Source organism: Pongo abelii, chromosome 13, assembly GCF_028885655.2.
Source record: "Pongo abelii isolate AG06213 chromosome 13, NHGRI_mPonAbe1-v2.0_pri, whole genome shotgun sequence".
Classification (NCBI taxonomy): Eukaryota; Metazoa; Chordata; class Mammalia; order Primates; family Hominidae; genus Pongo; species Pongo abelii.
Window position 1 is genome coordinate 25,983,506 of NC_071998.2, and position 17,072 is coordinate 26,000,577.

At 36.7% G+C, this 17,072-nt stretch overlaps 1 long non-coding RNA gene across 2 annotated transcripts in view; it reads right to left on the reverse strand.

The window, feature by feature from the left end:
* Positions 1-17,072, reverse strand: part of LOC134759765 (uncharacterized) — an 80,545-nt gene that overhangs the window by 18,006 nt on the left and 45,467 nt on the right. Inside the window, exon 2 of one of the 2 annotated variants that reach the window (XR_010136493.1) lies at positions 16,057-16,224. The exons of the other annotated variant lie outside the window; for it this stretch is intronic. This is a non-coding gene — a long non-coding RNA (uncharacterized LOC134759765). The remainder of the gene's footprint in view (positions 1-16,056; positions 16,225-17,072) is intronic. 2 annotated transcript variants of the gene reach the window in all.

A 17,072-nucleotide genomic window follows, 5' to 3' on the forward strand; every position in this document is an offset into this window, starting at 1 on the left:
GGGGGGGATGTTGGAGGTGTGGATAAGGCACTTAGGGTCTTTGCTCTTTCATTAGTCCAAGGGTGGCAAAGGCAGTTCCACTGCAGAGGCAGTGGCAAAGAGGCTTTCAGCTGACCTGGAGGCTTTGTCCATGGAGTTGCCAAGTTGCTACTGGTGCAACAGCTCTGATGTTGTGTGGCTGGAGGCCCAGGTCTGAAGGACCTGCCTGCGAGGAGATATGGGCATTGGCACCCATGTAGCAGTCTGGATTCTTTTCCACAGGGCTGCTGTGGTATGCTTGGGGCCCATGCTAGTTCCTAGTCACCTTGGATTTTCCAGTACATGTAGGTATCACCAGTGAAGGCTGTAAAATAGCAAAAATAGCAGCCTGTCCCTCCCTCTGGTAGGCCTGTTCTAGAGAGGCATGAGCCTGTTGCTGGCCCAAAGACACCTGTAGGAGACATCAGTTGGGAGGTTCCCACCCAGTGAGGCAGAATGGGATTGGGGCCCCACTTAAAAAAGCACTCTGGCCACATTTTGGTAGAGTGACTGTGCTGTGCTGGGGATCCACTTCAGCCCCCAGTCACCTCAGACATTCTGAAGCCCAAAGGCTGGAATGGCGAAATCACCCAAACAGCAAAGATGGCGGCTCACCCCTCCCTCTGGGATCTCCATCCCAGGGAGATTATAATTCTCTGTTGGCCAGAAAACACTGACAGTGGTGGCTGAGGGCCCTGGTTAGGAGCTCCCACCCAGTGAGGAGGGGTGGAATCAGAAGCCCACTTAAAGGAGCAGTCTGGCCACGTTTTGGTAGGACAGCTGTGCTGTGATGGTAGATCCCTTCCATCCCTGGTTAGCTCAGACTCTCGAAAGTCTGAAGGCTAGATTGGCTAAGTTGCCCCAGTAGCAAAGATGATAGTCCACCCCTCCCTCTGAGGGTGCTGTCCCAGGGAGAATCTAAATCTCTGTTGGCTGGAGAACATGAGAGGTGGGTAGCTAGAGTACCTGGTTGAGATGTACTTCTCAGTAAGGAGGAGGAATGGGATTGGGCACCCAATTAAAGCAGTAGTCTGGCCACATTTCGGTACAGCAGCTGTTTTATGCTGAAGAATCCCTTCCACCCCTGGTCAGCTCGGACTCTCAAAGACTAAAGGCTGGAATGGCTGAGGTGCCCAAAGAGCAAACATGTTGGCCTGTCCCTCCCATAGGGAGCTCCTTCTTAGGGAGGTGCAATGCTGCTACTGGTAGCTGGCTGGAATTCCAAGCTAGTGGGTCTTATCTTGTAAGGTGCTGCAGAAGTGGGACCTGCAGGCTAGAAAGCCTGAGTATCTAAGGCTCCAGGGTCTCCATGCATTCCTGAGCAGCTGATCTGCTGAGACTTCACATAGCTCTGTCTGTCAGACTGAAGGCCCTGGTAAAGCAGGTTCACAAGGAGATCTCCTAACCTCAGGATTGCAAAGATCTGTGGGAGAAGCATGGTTTCCTGGGGTTGCATGTTCACTCACCACTTCCCTGGGTGGGGGATGTTCCTCTGGCTCTGTGTTGTTACCAAGTGGGCTGTTGTTCTGTCTTGATTTTCTTCATTCTCTGTAGGTCAAGTTGTTTCCTTGATTAGTCTCAATGACAGTACCTGGATGTTTCAGTTGAATATGCTGTATTCACTCTCCCCTTTTGTTCCTTTCTGTGAGCCACACAGACTAGCTGCTTCTAGTTGGCCATCTTGGCCACAAGTAGCCAAATGTGATGTTTTGATATGTGTATACATTATGAAATGATTAAATCACATCAAGCATTATATTCATCACTTCACATACTTAACTTTTTGTGGTGAAAATATTTAAGATGTGCTGTCTTAGCAATTTTCAACTATACAATGTCATTATTAATTATAGCCATCATGCTGTACAATAGATATCTAGAACTTATTCATCCTAACCAAAAATTTATACTCTCTAACCAATATCTCCCCATTCTCACTTCCCCATTGCCCAGCCCCTGGCAACCATATTCTGAACTCTGCTTCTATGAGATTGACTTTTTTAGATTCCAGCTGTAAGTGCAATCATGCAGTATTTGTTTTTCTGTGCCTCATATTTTTCACTTAACATTAATATCCTCCAGGTTTATCTGTATTGACAGAATTTTCTTCTTTTGAAAGGCTGTATATATATATATATATATATATATATAATCACATTTCTTTACCCATTAATTCATTGATGGACACTTACATTAATTCCATATCTTGGTTATTGTGAATACTGCTGCAATGAACATGGGAGTGAAGCTATCTCTTTAAGATCCTAAATTCATTTACTTTGGATATATGTTCAGAAGTGGGACTGTTGGATCATACAGTAATTCTATTTAAAAATTTTTAAGAAACCTCCCTACTGTTTCCCATGTCTGTAGTAATTTACATTTCCAACCACAGTAGACAAGGGTTTCTTTTTCTCTACATTTTTGCTCAAATTTATCACTTATCTTGTTGATCATAGCCATTTTAGCAGGTGTTAAGATGATGACTCATTATAATTTTGTTTGGTTTTTTAAAAAAATCATCATTTCTTCCATCGACAACCTTCTTTATTTATAGAGCTTTCAATTTCTGCATTTTATAATCTACACTGTCTTCTATTCCCTTTAGAACTTCTTTTTAACATTTCTTGATGGAGTAGGCTACTGGTATTTAACTTACTCAGCTTTGTTTCTCTGAAAAATCTTTTTTTTTTTCACTTTAAAAAGATTATTTTATTGGGTTTAAAATTCTTGGTTGATGTTACTTTTCTACAACATTTTGGAAATTTTATATTATTCTTGTCTCAGTTATACGGTTTCTGGTGAGAAGTATACTGTAATTAAATTATTGTTCCTCTTTGGGTAATGAAGTGTGTGTATTTGTGTGTGTGTGTGAGTGTTTATGTATATGTGTATATAACTCTGACCTCAATATTTTGTCTCTAGTTTTCTTCAGTTTGGTAATGATTTTTCTAGGGTTTTGTTTGTTCTCATTTGTTTTGGTATTTAATCATGTTTGTTATTCTCTGAGTTTACTATATTTGTGGTTTGGTGTCTGTCATTAATTTCGAAAAGTTCTTAGCCATTATTTATATATTTCTCCTAATTCTGTTGTCTCTTTTCTCCTTACAGGATACCAATTGTAAGTATGTTGTACCTTTTAATTTTTTTCTTTATATGTCGAATGTTCTCTCTTTTCGATTTTCATTATTTTCTCTCTCTCTCTGTTATTTATTTATTTGCCCATTTTCATTACGGAAGTTTCTATTGCATTGTCCTCTAGCTCACTGATTATTTTTCTTGGCCATGCCCAGTCTAATGCAATGAGTTCATCAAAAGCATTCTCCATTTTGGTTACATGTTTTTTATATCTGGCATTTCCTTTTGATTCTTTCAAGAGTTTAATCTTTGGTCTTATACTATCCATCTGTTTCATTGTGATTTTAATTTATTTCTCTAATGATTAGTGATATTGGGCCTTTTTCCATGAATGTATTGGCCACGTGGTATGTCTTTTTTTTTTTTTTGATAACTTTTCCCCTTTCTAAATGGTGTATATTTAAGGTGTACCACATGATGTTTTGATACACTTATAAACAGTGAAATGGTTACTGCAACCAAGCAAATGAACATATTCATTATGTCACATAGGTCTTTTTTGCAGTTAAGAGCATGTAAAATCTACTCTCATAGCAAATGTAAAGTACACAATATTATTAACTATTGTCCTCCTCATGCTATACATTAGATCTCTACATATTCATTTGACATAACTGCAACTTTTTACTCTTCAACCTATATTTCCTTATTTCCCCTACTGTCTCTATATCTGATAACCACCTTTCCACTCTGTTTCTATGTATTTAAGTTTTTTTTAGATTCTACATATAAATGAGATCATGCTGTCTTTTTCTTTCAGTGCCTGGCTTATTTCACTTAGCATAACTCACCCCAGATTCATTTATGTGTTCACAAAACACAGAATATCCTTCTTTTTAAAGGCTGGCTAATATTTCATTGTTCATATATATGATAATTTTCTTAAGCCTTTTATCTATCCATGCACACTTAGGTTGTTTCTATATCTTGGCTATTGTGAATAATGCTGTGATGACCAAGAGAGTGCAAATATCTCCAAAAGGTGCTGATTTCATTTCCTTTGTGTATATATTTAGAAGAGGGATTTCTGAGTCTTATGATAGTTCTGTTTCACTTTTCCTGAAGAACTTCTTTAGTGTTCTCCCTAATGGCTGCACCAATTTACATTACTACCAATAGAGTATAAGGACTCTCTTTTTTCCACATACTTGCCAATATTTGTTATCATGTCTTCTTGACAATAGTCATTCTAAAAGGTGTGAGGTGATACCTCACTGTAGTTATAATTTGCATTACCCTAATAATTAGTGATGTTGAGTACATTTTCATAGGCCTGTTGACCATTTTTAACGTCTTCTTTGGAAAACTGTCTATTCCAGTCATTTGTCCATTTTAAAATCAGGTTATTATTACTATTTTCTATCAAGTCATGTGAATTACTTACATATTTTTGAGTGTTAGTCCCTTTTCAGATATATAGTTTGAAAATATTCTATTAGTTCATAGGTTGCCTTTGCATTTTGTTGATTGTTTCCTATGTAGAAGCTTTTTAGTTTGATATAGTTCACTTTTGCTTTTGTTGTCTAAGCATTTGGTGTGATATCCAAAAATATTACTGCCTAGGCCAATGTCAAGAGCTTTTTCCAATGTCCTTTAGAAATGTTAGTGTCAGATCTTATTTATAAGTCTTCAATTTATTTTAAGTTGATTTTTGTGTATGATGTAAGATAAACATATAGTTTCAATTTTTTCATATATATATTCAGTTTTCCTAACACCATTTATTGAAGAGACTAATCTAATTTCAATTTTGTATTCCTGGCATCCCTGTTAAAAATTAGTTGACCATATATGCTTGGGTTTACTTTGGGGCTCTTAAATCTGTTCCATTAGTCTATGTGTCTGTTTTTATGCCAGTACCATACTCTTTGAATACTATAGCTTTGTAGTATAATTTGAAATTAAGCAATGTAATGCTTCCAACATTTTTTTCCTTAACATTTATTTGGCTCTTGTGCAGTATTTTGCGGTTCTGTATATATTTTGTAGAGTATTTTGTGGTTCCATATAAATGTTAGAATTTTTTTTCATTTCTGTGGAAAATATTATTGGAATGATGATGAAGTATGCTTTGCATATGTAGATTGTTTTGAGTAGTATGAGCATTTTTACAATATTAATTATTCCAAATCTATTATCATGAAATATCTTTTCATTTATTTATATCATGTTCAATTTTTTGATTCATGTTTTACAGTTTTCAGTGTACAGGTCTTTCATTTCCTTATTTAGATTTATTTCAAAATTTTTTAGTCTTTTTGTTTTTATTATAACTGAGACTTTAAAAACTTTCATTTTGACGTAAGTCATTATTGGAGTAAAAAATGCAACTGAGTTTTTTAATGTTAATTTTGTATCTTGTAACTTTATTGAATTAATTTTGTAGGGCTAACAGTTTTTTGGTGGTGTCTTTAAGGTTTTCTACATATAAGGTCATGTCATCTACAAATAAAGATATTTATTTCTTCTTTTCAGATTTGGATACTCTTATTTTTTCTTATCTGATTGTTCTTACTAGTACTTTCAGTGTATGTTGAATAGAAAAGGAAATAGAAGGCATTCTTACCTTGTATTGGATCTTATAAAAAAGCTTTCATGTTGTCTCCACTGATTATTATGTCAGCTTTGGATTTTTTATAAATGGCTGTGATAATTTGAGAAAAAATTTCTTCTATATCTAAATTTTTGAGAGTTTATATCAAGAAAGGGTGCTGAACTTTTTGATATGTATTTTCTTGATGTATTGAGATGATCATGTGGCTTTTCGTTCTGTTGCTGTGGTGTATTACATTGATTGATTTGTATATTTGAAGCCAAACTTCCATCCCAGGGATAAATCCTACTTGATCATAATGTATCATTTTTTGATATGTTGTTGAATAATGGTTTGCTACTATTTTGTTGAGGATTTTTGCATTAATGTTCATGAGAAACATTTCATTAGAAATATTAATGTTCATTAGAAATATATGAATCTTTGCTCCTTTTTCAGTCTAGCTAAAGGTTTGTCAATTTTGTTTATCTTTTCAAGCTCCAAGTTAGTTTTGTAATCTTTTCTATTGCTTTTCTAGTCTCTATTTATTTATGCTCTGATCTTTATTTCCTTCATTCTATGAAATTTAGCCTTAGTATGTTCCTCTTTTCCTGATTCTATCAGGTTTAATGCTAAGTTGTTGTGTTTTTTGGAGACCTTTCTTCTTTTTTATGTAAGCATTTATTATAGATATCCCTCTTAGAACTGTTTTTGTATAATCCCATAGGTTTTGGTACATTGTATTTTCACTTTCATTTGTCTAAAAATATTTTTAAATGTCTTCTTTGATTTATTCTTTGACCCACTTGTTGTTAAAGAGTATATTGTTTAACTTTCATATATTTATGTATTTTCTGAAATTCCTTCTATTATTGATTTTTAGTTTTATACCATTATAGTCAGAAAAGATACTTGACAGTATTTTAATCCTTTAAAATTTGTTAAAGCTTGTTTTATGGTCTAACCTATAATCTATTCTGGAGAATGTTCCATGTTTGCTTGAAAAGAAATGTGTTATGTGCTGCACTTAGATGGAATGTTCTGTATGTGAAATAAGTCTCTTTTAGGTAACAGAGAGTTGGGTCTTTTTAAAAAAACGTCCATTCATCCACTTTATGTTTTTTGATACAGGTTAGTCTATTTACATTTAAAGTAATTATTAATAGGTAGGGATTTACTATTGCCATTTTAAAAATTGTTTTCTGGGGCCGGGAGTGGTGGCTCACACCTGTAATCCCAGCACTTTGGGAGGCCGAGGCGGGTGGATCATGAGGTCAGGAGATTGAGACCATTCAGGCTAACATGGTGAAACTCTGTCTCTGATAAAATACAAAAAATTAGCCGGGCATGGTGGTGGGTGCCTGTAGTCCCAGCTACTCTGGAGGCTGAGGCAGGAGAATGGCGTGAACCTGGGAGGCAGAGCTTGCAGTGAGCTGAGATCACGCCACTGCACCCCAGCCTGGGTCACAGAGTGAGACTTCGTCTCAAAAAAAAGAAAATTGTTTTCTGTGTGTACTGTAGATCCTTTGTTTTTTTTCTCTTTCTTGCTCATTTTCGTTGTGAAATAACGTGTATTATTTTGGAGTGGTATGCTTTGATTATTTTCTCTTTTTCTCGGTGTGTCTGCTATATGCTTTTGCTTTGTGGTTATAATTAAGCTGACATAAAACCTCCTATACTTATACCAGACTATTTTAAGCTGATTGCAACTTAACTTCAATTGTGTACATAAAATCTAGTTTTACTTTCCCAAATGTTTTGTTTTAGATGTCATACTGTACATCTTTGTATAAAAATTAACAAGTTATTGTAGCTGAGGTTTTTGTAATAATACTTCTGTCTTTTAACCTTTATATTAGTTATAAGTAATTTACATACCATTATTAAAATATTAAAAATATTTAAGTATTCTGGACCAGGTGCGGTGGCTCATGCCTGTAATCCCAGCACTTTGGGAGGCCAAGGCGGGTGGATCACCTGAGGTGAGGAGTTTGAGACCAGCCTGACCAACATGGAGAAACCCCGGTTCTACTAAAAGTACAAAATTAGCTGGGTGTGGTGGTGCATACCTGTAATCCCAGCCACTCGAGAGGCTGAGGCAGGAGATTCGCTTGAACCCAGGAGGTGGAGGTTGTGGCAAGCCAAGATTGTGCCATTGTACTCCAGCCTGGGCAACAAGAGCAAGACTTTGTCAAAAAAAAAAAAAAAAGAAGTATTCTGAATTTGACTGTGTACTTACTTTTACCAAGGAGTTTTCTACATTTATATGTTTTTATGATAATAATTAGCAACCTTTCATTTATGATTGAAGAACTCCCTTTAGCACTTCTTGTAAGGCAGGTCTAGTGATAATTAACTATCTCAGCTTTTTTTTGTAAATCTGGAAAATACTTTTTCCCTCATATGTGAAGGACAGCTTTGCCAGGTAAAGTATTCTTGATTGGCAGTTTTTGCTTTCAACAGTTTGAATGTATTATCTCACTCTACCCTGGTCTGCAAATTTTCTGCTGAGAAATTCACTAATTGCCTTACTAAGGTTTCTGCGTACATCATGTGCTTATTTTTTCTTGCTGCTTACAGAATTCTTTATCTCTGATTTAAAAAAAAATTTCAACTTTTACTTAAGTTACAGGGGATACAAGTTAATTACATGGGGATAATGAATGATGCTGAGGTTTGGGGTGTGAGCATAGTACCTTGATAGGTAGTTTTTTAAGCCCCATTTTTAACCTACATCCCCAAAAGTCTACAGTGCCTATTGATCCCATATTTATGTACATGTGTGCCCAATGTTTAGCTCCCACTTATAAGTGAGAACATGTGGTGTTTGGTTTTCTGTTCTTACATTAATTTGCTTAGGATTATGGCCTCCTGCTGCATTTATGCTGCTGTAAAGGATTATTTTGTTTTTGTTTTATGGCTGTGTAGTATGCCATGTTATATATGTGCCACATTGTCCTTATCCAATCTACCATTGATGGGCATCTAGGTTGATTCCAGGTCTTTGCTATTGTGAATAATGCAGCAATAAATTTATGAGTGCATATATCCTTTTGGTAGAATGATTTATTTTACTTAGGATATATACCCATTAATGGGACTGCTGGGTTGATGGTAACTGTTTTAAGTACTTTGAGAAATCTCAAGACTGTTTTCCACAGTGGCTGGACTACTTTACATTCTCACCAACAGTGTATAAGCATTCCCTTTTTTTCAGCAGTTTCACCAACATCTGTTGTTTTCTGACTTTTGAATAGCCATTCTGACTGGCATGAGATGGTATCTCATTGTGGGTTTGATTTGCATTTTTCTAATGATTAGTGATACTGAACATTTTTTATAGGTTTGTTGACCGCTTATATGTCTTCTTTTGAGAAGTGTCTGTTCATGTCCTTTGCTCATTTTTAATGAGATTACTTGCTCTTTGCTTTTTGACTTAAGTTCTGCATAGATTCTTGATATCCGGCCTTTGTCAGATGGATAGTTTGTGAATATTTTCTCTCATTCTGTAGGTTGTCCATTTACTCTGTTGACAGTTTTCTTTTCTTTTCTTTTTTCTTTTTGTCTGCATTTTGCCCCTGCCCTGGGGATCTGTGGAACTTTGAACTTGGGAGAGATAATTTAGGGCATTTGGTGGAATTTCTTAGCAGCATGTTCAAGATGTAGCCTGGTTGCTTCCAACCACCTATGCTCATATGCATGAGCAAATAAATGGCCTGAAACTGGAACTTATATTTAAAAGGGAAGCAAAGCATAAAAGTTTGGAAAAGTTGCAGCTTGGCCATGTGGTAGAAAAGAAAAACCCATTTTCAGAGGAGGAATTCAAGCAGGCTGCAGAAATTTGCATAACTAAAAGGAAGCCAAATGCTGATAACCAAAACAATGGGGAAAAGGCCTCCAAGGCATTTCAGAGACCTTTGTGGCAGACCCTCCCATCACAGGCCTGGAGGTCTGGAAGGGAAGAATGGTTTCATGGGCCAGCCCTGGACCCTGCCACTCTGAACAGCGTTGGGACAGTGGTCCCTGCATCCAAGCTGCTTCAGCTCCAGCCATGGCCCAAAGGGACCCAGGTACAGCTCAGGCTGCTGCTTCAGAGGGTGCAAGCTATAAGCCTTGGCAGCTTCCACATGGTGCTAAGTCTGCAGGTGTTGAGAGTGCAAGAGCTGAGGCTTGAAAGTCTCTGCCTAAATTTCAGAAGATGTATGGAAAAGCCTGGATGACCAGGCAGAAGCCTGCTACAGGAGTGGAGCCCTCATAGAGAACCTCTACTAGGGTAGTGAAGATGGGAAATGTGGAACTGAAGCCCCAGTACAGCGTCCTCACTGGGGCACTGCCTAGTGGAACTGTTAGAAGAGGGCCACCGTCCTCCAGACCTTTGAATGGTAGAGCCACTGACAACTTGCACCAACACCACAAGACACAAGCACTGAATACCAGCTCATGAGAGCAGCCACAGTCAGAGAGCTGCTCAAAACCTGGGAACCCACTTCTTGCACCAGTATGCTCTGGATGTGAGACAGAGAGTCAAAGGAGATTATTTTGGAGCTTTAAGATTTAATGACTGCCCTGCTGTGTTTTGGACTTGCATGGGGACTGTAGTCCCTTTCTTATAGCTAATTTCTCCCTTTTGGAATGGTAGTATTTATCCAATGCCTATACCCCCATTGTATTGTGGAAGTAACTAACTTGTTTTTTATTTTACAAGCTCATAGGCAGAAGGGACTAGTCTTGTCTCAGAAGAGACTGTGGACCTTGGACTTTTGAGTTAATGCTAGAATGAATTAACACTTTGGGGGATGATAGGGAAGGCATGATTGTATCTGGAAACGGAAGAAAGACAGGAGATTTTGGAGGGGCCAAGGGCAGAATGATATGGTTAGGATCTGTGTCCACACCGACATCTCATGGTTAGTTGTAATACCAGTGTTAGAGGCAGGGCCTGATGGAAGGTGATTGGATCACAAAAGTGAATCCTTCATGAATGGTTTAGCACTATTCCTTTAGTACTGTTCTTTTGATAGAGTGCTCAGGAGATTTGATTGTTTAAAAGTGTGTAGCACTTCTTCCCTCTCTCTCTCTTTCTTCTGCTCTGGCCATGCATGTAAGACTTGCCTGCTTCCCCTTTGCTTTCCACCATGATTCAGAGTTTCCTGAGACCTCCCCAGAAACACATGCCAGCATCATGCTTCCTGTACAGCCTGCCAAACTGTGAGCCAATTAAACTTCTTTTCTTTACAAATTACCCAGTCTCAGGCATTTCTTTATAGCAGTGCAAGAAGGGACCAATACAGTCCCACTTGTCAATTTGTTTTTATTGAAATTGCTTTTGGAGACTTGGCCAAAAATTCTTTGCCAAGGCTGACGTTGAGAGTATTTCTAAGGTTGTGTTCTTGAATTTTTATAGTTTGAGATCTTACATTTAAATCTTTAATTTTTATTTTTTTTCATTTTTTTTTCAGATGGAGTCTCCCTTTGATGCCCAGGATGGAGTGGAGTGGCGCAATCTTGGCTCACAGCAACTTCCATCTCCTGGGTTCAAGCAATTCTCCTGCCTCAGCCTCCTGTGTAGCTGGGATAACAGGCATGGATTACCATGCCCAGCTAATTTTTGTATTTTTAGTAGAGATGGGGTTTTGCCATGTTGGCCAGGCTGGTCTTGAACTCCTGACCTCAGGCAATCTGCCAACCGTGGCCTCCCAAAGTGCTGAGATTACAGGTGTGAGCCACCATGCTCAGCCTCTCTTTAATTTTGAGTTAATTTTTTATATGATGAAAGGTAGGGGTCCAGCTTCAGTCTTTCCTATATGGCTATCTGGTTATCCCAGCCCCATTTATTCAATAGGGAGTCCTTTCCTCATTGCTTGTTTTTGTTGGTCTTGTCAAAGATCAGACAGTTGTAGGTTTGTGGCTTTATTTCTGAGTGTCTTTGATTTTTGACAGGTCAATCATACTATGTTTTGGTGAGGTCTTCTTTGGGGTGAATGAATTGAAGACTTTTGAGCTTTATATACCTGGATGTTTACATTGTTCCCCAGATTTGGGAAGTTTTCAGCCTCTATATTTTAAATAAGCTTTCTGTCATTTTGTTTCTCTTCTCCTTGTAGAACTTCTGTAATACAAATTTAATTCTTTTGATGGTGCCCATAGATTAAATAGGCTTTCTTCATTCTTTTTTTCTGAAAAGAAAAATAATTATAAATCGTCCTCTGACTGGGTTTATTTATTTTTTATTCTTCTTGTTCTATCTATCTCTGTCTATCTCTGGGTTTATTTATGTTTTATTCTTCTTGTTCTAGTCTGCTGTTGAAGTTCCCTGTTGCATTTAATTCAGTCATTGTGTTCTTTGGCTTCAAAATTATTTCAAATTTACAGGCAAAAAACAAACAACCCCATCAAAAAGTGGGCGAAGGATATGAACAGACACTTCTCAAAAGAAGATATTTATGCAACCAAAAGACACATGAAAAAATGCTCATCATCACTGGCCATCAGAGAAATGCAAATCAAAACCACAATGAGATACCATCTCACACCAGTTAGAATGGTGATCATTAAAAAGTCAGGAAACAACAGGTGCTGGAGAGGATGTGGAGAAATAGGAACACTTTTACACTGTTGGTGGGAATGTAAACTAGTTCAAGCATTGTGGAAGACAGTGTGGCGATTCCTCAGGGATCTAGAACTAGAAATACCATTTGACCCAGCCATCCCATTACTGGGTATATACCCAAAAGATTATAAATCATGCTGCTATAAAGACACATGCACACATATGTTTATTGCAGCACTATTCACAATAGCAAAGACTTGGAACCAACCCAACTGTCCAACAATGATAGACTGGATGAAGAAAATGTGGCACATATACACCATGGAATACTATGCAGCCATAAAAAATGATGAGTTCATGTTCTTTGTAGGGATATGGATGAAGCTGGAAACCAACATTCTCAGCGAACTATCGCAAGCACAGAAAACCAAACACCGCATGTTCTCACTCATAGGTGGGAATTGAACAATGAGAACACATGGACACAGGAAGGGGAACATCACACACCGGGGCCTGTCATGGGGTTGTGGGGGGATGGGGGAGGGATAGCATTAGGAGATATACCTAATGTAAATGACGAGTTAATGGGTGCAGCACAACAACATGGCACATGTATACATATGTAACAAACCTGCACGTTGTGCACATGTACCCTAGAACTCAAATTAAAAAAAAAAAAGAAACAAGTTGTAATGGCCTCAGACGGGGATAAGTGAGGGGAAATTGTGAAATGTGGAAAAGAAGTAACTTATATATAAGTATTTATAACAATTATAGTATGTAACCTGGGCTCATATTTCCTCCATTCATAGTACATATAGGCATTGTGAGAACGAAGCAAAAATATCCTAAGGTTCTTCAACTTTCCTAAGATTCTTAGGCAACAAAGGAAGGATAGGAGAAAAAAAAATACATAGAAGTAGCATATTAAAATCACTGCAATATCTGTGAGGAGAATAGGCATAAAAGACATAGGAATAGAAGGGACAAAATCAGTCCAGGCAAAAATGAAGAGGGTTGAGCTAGGTAATTGATGATAGGGCTGGGGAATAAGGAGCGGGTTTGTGAGATTTTAGGGGGTGAACTTGGTGGGTCTTGGTGACTGACTAGATTTGTAGAGTAATAAAATGACTTCCAGATTCATAACTTATTGACAAACTAAATAACGTTTGCAATAAAAGAGTCAGGAATTTCAGGAGAAGAAGGAGGATTTGGATAGAAATGTTTCATTTAGGATTTGTTGCATGTAAGGTGTTTATGGGCTACTGATGTGGAGATGTCCAGAAGACCAACTGCATATATAGGTCTATAGATAGGAGATAACTGTGGCTGGAGACAAAGATTTTGAAGTGATCAACATGGAAAACATAGTTGAATTATGAGAGTGATGAGATTGGTCAAAGGCCCATAGAGCAGGAAGAGCAGCTGGACAATGGAAGTCAAAGGATTATACTGGAATCAAAACCAGGATCTCAAAATCCTAACCTAGTATTTTCCCCAACAAACCATGCTTTTATTTGCTGGGATAAGTATCACTTTATCCTAGCATATTTCTAGTTTTTCCAATTTGTATATTTCTTTAGCAAGTATTTATTAACCCATTAATTGACCACATATTTACTTAGCATTTAGTTTTTACCAGACACTGTGTTTGGCATTGGAGATGTAAAAGTCAACGAAACAGATGGTATTCATCTATTCACGTACGGAACTCATAATTTAGTGGAGATAAATTAAATAAATAACCACACATATAAACACAAATTTTGATAAGCACATAGAAGAAATTATAATATATACTGAGAGATATTGCAAGAGGAAGACCTAATATTGGAAGATTTGGGAACATGATATTTAACCTAAGACCTGAAAGTTGAATAAGATTAATGAGGTTAAAAGAGATTTCAGAAGCATACCAGGCAGAAGGAAGCACTCCCAATGTAAAGGCCTCAGATATGACAGGACTAATGTGTCCAAACAATAAAAGACTCTTTGGGGCATGGTAAGTGAAGGAAGGAGTAGCATGATTTGTGTGGCTAGAGAATTAATAAGGCCCCAGTCATTTAAAAACTAAATTATTAGAAACCAAATTAATATTCAATTATGAGATCTTAGCTCTGTTAGGATCAGATTCAAATATCACAAAAGTTCACATTTGACTAACTGGAATAAGTAAAGATTTTGCACAGGTAGGAGACACACAAAGGCAGTGTTGACTTTACATGATAGTGTGGGACCATCAAAATGACAACTAAAATCCTACAAAAAACTAAACTAAAACACGAAAACTAAAATCTTACAAAATAATCTTAATAATCTATGGGGAAAATTACAATTGCTTTGTGACCTTTACAATTTGTTTCAAAACCATAAAATCTTACTTGCTGTCAGTTATAAATGTTTAGGAAATAAAAACATAGTAAAACTAATATTTATTTAGTACATTATAATTTAGAACACTAGGGATATTTTGAATTAAAGTGTTTTATTTCTTTGTAAACAGCTTAAATGTAACTTGTATTGTACTTGCCTGTTTTTTTGCTCACCCTATAAATTATGATATGGAACATGCAATTTTTAAAAGCTTGGTGAATTGTCATACCCCTTATTTTCCTTTTTTTCTGTTTGTTTACATCCCCACAGGGATAGTACTATTTTTAAATGTTTTTAACAGCTTTGTTGAGGTATAATTTGTATACAAAGAATTGCACATATTTAATTTGTACAATTTGATGAATTTGGGTGTGTGCAAACACCCATACTACCATCTCCACAATCAAAGTAATAGACATATTCAACACCTCCTGAAGTTTTCTTGTGTCATTTTTTTGTGGTAAGAACACTTAACATGAGATTTACCTTCTTAAATTTTAAAGTTCACAATAGCATGCTGTTAACAATAAGCATTATAATGTACAGAAAATCTCTAGAACTTATTCATCTAGCATAACTGAAACTTTATACACATTGAACAATAGCTCCCCACTTTCCACACCTCCCAGCCTCTAGTAACCACTGTTGTATTCTGCACTTTTATGTTTTTGACTATTTTAGATATATAATATAAGTGGAATCATGCAGTACTTGTCCTTGTGTGACCAGCTTATTTCACTTAGCATAATGTCCTCCAGATTCATTTTCCAAAGAAGACATACAAATAGCCACTGGGGATATGAAAACTCAACACAATTTGTTATTAGGGAAGTGCTAATCAAAACTACAATGAGATATCACCTCATATCTGTTAGGATAGCTATTATTTTTAAAAAGATAAGTAGTTGTCTTAGTCCATTTGTGTTGCTATAAAGAAATATCAGAGAGTAGGCAATTCATTTTTAAAAAGGTTGATTTGGCTCATAATTCTGCAGGCTGTACAAGAAGCATGGCATCAACATCTGCTTCTGGTGAGGGTCTCAGGAAGTTTCCACTCATAGCAGAAAGTGGTGGTGGTGTTTAGGGAGCAGGCTTCACATGACAAGAGAGGAGGAAAGAGAGAGAAAAGGAAGTCTTCTTTGTTTTAGTCTTTTTAGTTCTCACAGGAACTAATCAAGTGAGAACTCATTCATTACCAAGCCATTGGTATGGCACCAATGAATGGGATTAAGACATTCATGAGGGATTCATGCCCATAATCCAAACATTAGGGATAAAATTTCAATATAAGATTTGGAGGAGACAAATATCCAAACTGTATCACAAGTTGGGAAAGATGTGAAGAAATGAGAACCCTGTACACTGTTGGTGGGAATGTAAAATGATGCACCAAATGTGGAAAACAGTATGGAGACCAAGGTTAGCTATTTATTCTATAACTCACATTTATATTCACTTCCAATTTCATTTCCAGCATTGTCACTTTTTTATTCATTGGTGTACTTTTATCTTTGTTTCACAGTTTCTTCTTTCAGTTATCCATTTTCTTTTTGGTAAAATTTTACATGGGTTTATCACTGGGCGACAAGGAGGCAACTACACACTTTGCTGTCTGTGAATGAATTGGATAACACATGAGGAGTGACTAACCACTGACAGACTTTAAAAGAAGTGACAAACTTGGTCACTGATCATCATACACATCTGTTACTTATGTAGTGATCTGTAGACTGGATATCTAGCGGCAAAATTTATATAATTACTAATAATTAATATGCCATAATAACTGATATTTGATCTGTGCTGTTGAGAGACTGGGGTTATTCAACTAAATCATGAAGACTGAAAGCTATGCATAGCATACCATGTGAGGGATGCTTGTATGGGGCTTAATCAAATTCATATTTTAAAAAATAAACTCTTACCTATATAGAAAAGTGATGAGGGAAATGTCACATATAGGAAGGAAGAGTTGTCAAACAGTAGAGGTACCTCACATGCCTAAATGTGAGGCATGTTTATATTACACGTTTACATGTAATATAAAGGTAATATAAACAAGGTTTATATTACCTTGTTCTTTATAATATATAAAGAACAATGCTTTTTACTTGATTTAATTTTTTTTCCTGAATTTTTTGTGTAGTTCAGATATTACCAGCCAGGCTTTTAACTAAAACGTGGCAGCATAAAATAATGGAATCTAGAAAAGTCACAAATACAGAAATAAATCATTCATTTTAAGCATTTTTCTCTCTCTGTTCATGGATGTTTATAAGAAAACAGTAGAAGTAGGGTTCGAAAGTGAAAAGTGTTCAATCTTGCACACACTTGTGATATTTGTACCTATGGCTCTACTGAAGTTGAATTCAAAAGTGAGTCAAAACTAGGCAGAACTGTAATCTATTTCCCTCTCAGCTGAACTTCTGACAGATCTAAGAGATTCAACCCTCTGTAGAG